Source organism: Cavia porcellus, unplaced genomic scaffold, assembly GCF_034190915.1.
Source record: "Cavia porcellus strain 051 isolate PalLab524CR breed Dunkin Hartley unplaced genomic scaffold, mCavPor4.1 scaffold_15, whole genome shotgun sequence".
NCBI classification, from domain to species: domain Eukaryota; kingdom Metazoa; phylum Chordata; class Mammalia; order Rodentia; family Caviidae; genus Cavia; species Cavia porcellus.
This window is the reverse complement of record NW_026947498.1, coordinates 44,826,990-44,834,408: the sequence shown is the minus strand read 5'-3', so window position 1 is coordinate 44,834,408 and position 7,419 is coordinate 44,826,990. Positions and strand designations below refer to the sequence as shown.

Genomic DNA, 7,419 nt, shown 5'->3' with positions numbered 1-7,419 from the left:
TTAATGAAAAATTTCAAAGCACTCATTTAGTAAATCTTTTTTTCTTCTTCTTTTAACCAGTAATTATCAGGTAAGGCTTATTTTACTGTGACCATTTCTATCATTTTAGATAGTAGTATATTTGGGAAACATTGTAATGAAGCGAGAGATAATAACTTTAGCAATGAGAATTCATCTTGTTTGGAAAAATGCAAGAAGAGAACAGTTGGCGTTCACTGAGGTGGCGTTTCCCTGTGAATATAGAAAGAGCGACAGTCAAACACTTAGAGAAATGAGAATCTATAGGGAAAAAGGGACTTTCTGGAGAGGTCATGAAAGCAAATCACGGAGAACTATACCATCATTGTTGAGCATCAAAAGAACAACAAAAGTCCTTTAAATTTGCTTGGAACCAGAGAGAAGAAAGTCAAAATAATTCACTCATTAATCAGGGGACAACAAACAAGAGAGCCCAAGTCAATAGAATTTAAGCCTTGAAGACTTGAGAACCAATCATTTTAGCATAAACAATGTCATCTGGGGGCTAGACATGGATGTAGATACTTGATCTGACATTACACAGGCCCACAATTCAACACAGCTCATTCATAGCAAGACAACTGCACTCAAAACCATGATAACAGGCAAGGACCTACACATTTGCATACAACCTAAAAAAGATGGAGATGAAGTTAGACAAATCCTAAATTTTAAGTGCAAAGGAAATACTAAAATGTTAAAGTGTAATTGGAATGAGGTATTTAAAATTTGGGGGATGATTTACTGAGAGAAACTAGGTGGCCTTATTTTTTTCATTCATGAAACTGGACACTGAAATGCATGTGCTTCTTCACTGCTTTTTAAAAGTAGGCTGAACATGTTGATCATTTATATGTCAGTCTGTGGTGGCTGGGTAATCTCGGCACAGTTACAATCTGAAAGCTTCCTTCTGGGAATACAGACATAATTGCAGAGCATCAATAAGGGATGTGGAAAGAGAAATTTTCATGTGGGCTTTTGCTGATTTTATGTGGATGTTTGTTGGTCCAGAAGTTAGTAATTAATATTTTAGTAATATACTATTATTTAACGAAACGGAAAAAAGTGGTGTTTAGGTAATTGATACATCCTAATACTTAGGACCTTACATCTACAATTCAGGATCTCAATAAATATAGAATAAGTGAACAGTTGGAAAATAATTTTTATGATGTCATATCAAGATAATTCATTTTGAGCTCTTCATACAATTTCAGCTTTTGAAATGAAGTAAAGGAAAGAATAATTTAGATCAACCCTAAGCAAAGATTAGCAATTATACTTTTATGTCTCTACATAATACAGTCATTGTTAAACCCCCTTTTACTTCTTAGGATGGAGCACAGAGATGTTTAGCATTACTCACAGATAAGCAAACTCAGTTTCTATGTGAGGTTTGACTGTCCAGAACTTTATTTTATGGTACTTATGTGTATATACACGGGAATAGATAAAACTCTGTAAACCTATCTCCTCTTAAAGATGGACATTCTATGTTTATATAGTTAATTCATAATCATTTCAGTTAGGAACACAATGTTCTTTTTATTCTATTCCTATATGTCCTCATAACATACATTGTAACTAGAGATTCTTCCCTCAAATGCTATCATGTGTTAACTTTGGTGTTGGCTTTTAGGTACTGATAATCATGGCAACTGACATAGTTTTTGAATATGACACCACCTTATGTTGTTCCTTAAATGGATTCAGAGTCATTTTTGATTTTTTGACTTAATAGTAAGTTATTCTTTAAGTTCTTGCATTTTTATCATATTATGATAAAATTTTAGTTACTTTTATATTTCAATGTCATTTCACTTGGAACTTATTGCTGCATTTGTAACAATAAATTGCTGCACTTATAACAGTAAATGAAATTTCAACTTTCTTTAAATTATCTTTTCTTCAGAATTTTTCTCAGGGTATAAATAAAATATTTAGTACAGGAACTACTACTATTTACAAAATACCAGCTGATATGGCTTTATCAGCTTCTTCTGGCAAATTTGGCTTAATAAACATGAAGAAAAAGCAATCCATAGAATAATGAAACAGACAAAAATATGATGCACAAGTGGAAAAGGCTTTGACTTTTGGTCTTTCGATTTCACTTTGAAAATTCTTAAGACATTGTAGATGCAAGAAATTAAGATATCTATTGTGAAGACTAAAATGGAACCTGCAAAAATGAGAGTATAAGTTCATTGATATATGAGTTAATACAAGGGAAGAAAATCACAGTAAAAGTGACTAGAGCCATAGAAAGGTAATTTAAACAGAAGGCCTATGGGAATCATGGAGCATAGATTTCTAGCTATGAACGCCCCTGTTGCCATCTGAATACAGAGTTTCTTGAACATCATGATGTGATGCATATGACCACAATAGGCCATGGATGTCAGAAGAAAGCAGTCTACATTTTCAACAGTGCAAAAAATATAAATCTGTATAAAGTATTCATAGAAGGAAAGCCTTCTGTTTTCAGAAGAGAAGTTCTCTAACATCTTGGGAGCAATAGCACACACCCAACAAGAATTCAAAAGAGCTAGATTATCCAGGAAAATGTGCATTGGTGTATCAGTTGATGCAGTGTACAGATCAAGGTCACAAACCCAGATTTCTCACTATTGTTATCAGATAGATGGCAAAGAACACCAAAACCAGATTTGGGTGATCTGCAAATCCTTTGAGGATAAACTCATTTTTCATAGTATTATTTTCTTTAATCATTCCTGACATCTCTGAGAAAAATTTAGAAATATAGCGCTAATTTATAACATATCTCAAACACTGATGAATTTCAAATATGATCCAAATGTAGAAGAAAATCTTCCACAATGTTTTGACATGTCACCTGGACTTTTGTGAGTGGCCAGTTTCAGGGAGAATAAATCTTTCTATTCCTTACCAATTTGGCTATATAATGAATATTTCCTGTTTATATTTTCGAGGAAAAATTTTGACTTATGGCATAAAGTTTGCCTTTGAGTTCTTGAGAGAAATATTCAAGGTAAAATACTTCTCTATCTGGATTAGGTAAAGCTGATTCAAGACTTTAGATACCAGCAATTGGGTATCAGCAATGTACCCAAATCATTTCATTGATTATATATGTAGTAATTAAGAATGTTGATTAAAACAAAAATATTCGTAGTAGCACTATACACATTAGCCAGAAGGTAGAAACAATTCAAATGTCCATTGCCAGGTAAATGGATAAATAAGGTTAACTACACATATACAATGAAGTATTACTCAACTTTCAAAAGATATGAAATACTGACACATTTTACAATGTGGGTGAACTTTGAAGACCTTATGGTACATGAACTAAGCCTAACACAAAAGGACAGATACTACGGATGCCAATTGACTGAGGTGCCTATAGTAGGGAAATATATGGAAACAGAATGTAGGACAGTAATTACCAGGGGGAGAGAAGGAAGTGGAACTATTACTTAATGGGTTTATAGTTTTTAAGTTGAGGACAGGGAAAATTTCAGAGATGGTGACTGTGGTTTCATAATGTGAAGGTACTTTATACCTTGGACCTAAACATTCATTTATGGCTAAAATTAGCAATTTTTTGCTATAAATAATTTACTATCATAAACTGAATGAGACTTCATTTGCATATTTCTAGCAATTTGTTGTGCAGTATGTACTTAAAATGCTTTGGAGAAAAAGATATGATACACACAAGATCTTTATATCCCAGTGAAAGGGGGAGGAAGATTGATGTGGATGAAAGTAAGGAGGAGAGACCAGGAGGGAAAAGAGGAAAGAAAGAAAATTCTGCATGCTGCTACCTAGAAAAGCACAGAGGCAAAGGTGAGAAGAAAAAATTCATGTGTGCTTTCCTTGACAAAGCTGTGTGTGGTGCAGTGTGCCTATAATTACAGCTTTGAGAAAGGCTGAGGTGGGAGAAACACAAGTCTAAGATACGTTTTCCTTCTTTAAACATGACTATTAATATAAAGAGAAATAGCAACGATGATGCTATTTCATAACTAAAATTGTTCTGTAAGGAAAACAAAATGGTTAAAATTGCCTATGTTCAGACTTTGCACTAAAGGAATAAACATTGTTTGTGTTCAAATGTGAATGTGAGCCACAAGAAATGAACTCCTTAAGGACAATATTCTTCCAGGAATAAATGGAAAATTTAAAACTATCTGCATTTAAGTGTCTTTCTCCCTGTGACCTGAAACAGATAAGGAAAGATCTACGAAAGTTTTCAGATGTTCCTAGTATGTGTATTAAGGTATTTAGAGGACTTGCTCAGACTTACAAACTGGGTTAGAGATATATTATGTTATAATACATATTTTTAGAACAGGTTTCAATAGAGCTTAGTCAGTAGTGCTGACTGGATGGAGAAACCAAAATATTTTAAAGATCTCTTTGCCCTAGGGTTGCGTTTCTTCTGGATTATTACCTGCTTCCATCCCTGGAGGCAATAAATCTCTTTTGTGGTCTGCGATTTTAGAACCTTTGATTCAGAGCTTATACATTAGAGAGTAAGACCCGGACAATATAATTGGAAGCCTTTCTCACTCACTCTTTTTCAACAGGTTAAAAAGAAAGCAGTGGCCATTGAGCCTTTGAATTTTGGGGGCCTGATTTTTAAAATTCTTTATATGTTCTAGATAAAAGTCCTTTGTCTGAAGGACAGTTGGCTAAGATATTTTCCCAATTAGGGGTTTCTTTTCACTCTGTTAGGGATTTCTCTTGAAGTGCAAGAACTTTTTAATAAGATAAGATCACAGTTGTCGATGCCCTGTGTAGTTTGATTTTTGTTCATGAACTCTCTGCCTACCCCTATGTCTTCAAGATTTCTACCTATTTTGTCTTGCAGAAGATCGAGTGTTTCTGTTATAATATTTAGATCTTTGATCCATTTGACTTTAGTGCATGGTGATTGGCATGGGCCAAGCTTTAGTTTTTGGCATATGGAAAGTCAATGTTTCCAACACCATTTGTAAAAGAGGCTATCTTTCTTCCAATGAATGTGTTTGGCTCCTTTGTTGAAGATGACATGGTTGAGTGGTGGCTATATCTTCTAATCTAGTCCGTTGATCAGTACCATGCTGATTTTATCACAGTAGCTTTTTAGTATAATTTCAAATTAGGGATTGCAGTGTCTCCTGCCTTGGCTTTGTTCCCCAGAATTGCCTTTGCTATTCTAGGTCTCTTCTGGTTCCAGATGAATTTTAAGAATGATTTCTCTAGGTCTGTGAGGTATGTGGATGGTATTTTGACTAGAATTGCATTAAATCTGTATAACAACTTTGGGAGAATGGTCATCTTCACAATATTTTTTCTTCCTATCCATGAACTAGGAATGTTTTTCCATTTTTGGAAATCCTCTTTAATTTCTTTTTATAGAGTAATGTGATTTTTAATGTATAGATCTTTTACTTCCTTTGTTAGATTGATTCTTAAGTATTTTATTTTTGGGGGATATTATATTGAAAGATGTGATTTCCCTTATTTCTCAAGTGAGTTTGTTGTTTGTGTATAGGAATGCTATTGACTTTTGAGTGTTGATCTTGTATGCATCTACATTACTGAATTTGATTATTACATCTAGAGGTCATTCAATGGAGTTTTGGATGTCTTCTATGTAGAGTATCTTGTCCTTTACAAATAATGATAATTTAACTTCTTTCTTTCCTATCCTTATTCCTTTAATTTTTCTCTTTTGTCTAATTGCTCTGGCTAATGTTTCCAGAACTAGATTGATTAGGAGTGCTGATAATGGACATTCTTGTCTTGTTCCCGATTTTAGAGTGAATGTTTTCAGTTTTTGTCTATTTACTAAGATATTAGCTGTTGGCTTATCATAGGTGAACTTTATCAGATTGAGGTAAAGACCATCTATTCCAATTTTTTTATAAAGTTTTATCATGAATGAGTGTTGGATTTTGTCAGAAGGTTTTTCTCATGTATTTGGATGATCACGTGGTTCTTGTCTTTGGATCTGTTAATCATGGTGTAATATGTTTATTGATTTGCATATGGAGAGCCATGCCTGCATTCCTTGGATGAATCACACTTGGTTGTAGTGTATAATCTTCTTGATGATTTGCTGCATTCTGTTTCTCAGTATTTTATTGAGGACTTTTGCACTTATGTTCATTAGAAAGATTGGCCTATAATTCTCTTTTTTGTTGGATCTTTCTCTGGCTTTGGTATTAGGGTAATACTTGCTTCCAGGAATGAGGTAGGGAGACTTGTTTCTCTTTCAATTTCATTGAAGAGTTTGAGGTGTGTTGGCAGTAAGTCTCCCTTAAATTTCTTGTAGAATTTAGCAGTGAATCCATCAGGACCTAGGTTTTTGTTGGTAAGATTTTAATTAATTTTCAATTTCATTTACAGTAGTTGAGTTACTCAGTAGTTTTGCATCTTCTTGATTCAGCTTTGGTAATTTATATGTTTCTAGGAATCTATCCCTTTGTTCTGTGTTATAGATTCAATGAGATTAAAGGATTTTGAAGTAGGTGTTGATGATCTACTGTATTTCCACAGGGTCTGTAGAGATTTCATTCTTTTTATTTCTTATTGCATGGATTTGAGTTTTTTCTTTCCTCTTTTTGATAAGATTATCTAGGGGGTTATTAATTTTATTTATTCTTTCAAAGAACAAACTCTTTGATTCATTAATTCTTTGTGTTGTTTACTTCTTTTCAATTACATTAATTTCTGCTCTGCTCTTTATAATTTCCTCTCTTCTTTTGCTTTGGGTTTGACTTGTTCTCCTTTTTCTAGAAGTCTGAGGTACGGAATTAGGTTGTTTATTTGTGTTTGTTCTATTTTCCCAAAGTGACCATAAATTTCCCTCGAAGGATTGCTCTTATTGTGCTCCACAGGTTCCAGTAAGTTGTATTTGTATTTTCATTCATTTGTAGCTATTGTTTAATCTCTTCTATGAGTCATTGGTTGTTCAGGAGAGTGTTATTTAATTTCCATGTGTTTATGGGATGCTTGTGGTTTTTTTGTCATTAATGTCCAATTTTATTATGCTATGGTCAGATAATATGCATGGGATTATTTAAATTCCTTTGTATTTACTTTAGCATGTTCTGTGGGCTAGTATATGATCTGTTTTAGACAATGACCCATGTGTAAGTGAGAAGAATGTGTATTCTGATGTTGTTGGGTAGAATACTTGGTACATATCTACTAGATCCATTTTTTCACAAGTTCAATTCAGGTCTGTTATTTCTTAGTTGATTTTTTGTTTGTTTTTCTGTCTCTTTGTGACAGTGGGGTATTAAGGTTCCTGTTTACCTGTATTGTTGCTTATTTGATTTTTCATGTCTATTAAGATTTGTCTTACAAAGTTGGATACTTCCATATTTGGTGCATAAATATTTATGATTGTAATCTCTTCCT

The 7,419-nt window shown here is 33.4% G+C and overlaps 1 pseudogene; it reads right to left on the bottom strand.

The window, feature by feature from the left end:
• Window positions 1-1,939: 1,939 nt before the first annotated feature.
• Window positions 1,940-2,751, bottom strand: LOC100720061 (olfactory receptor 5K1-like; annotated as a pseudogene).
• Window positions 2,752-7,419: the final 4,668 nt, after the last annotated feature.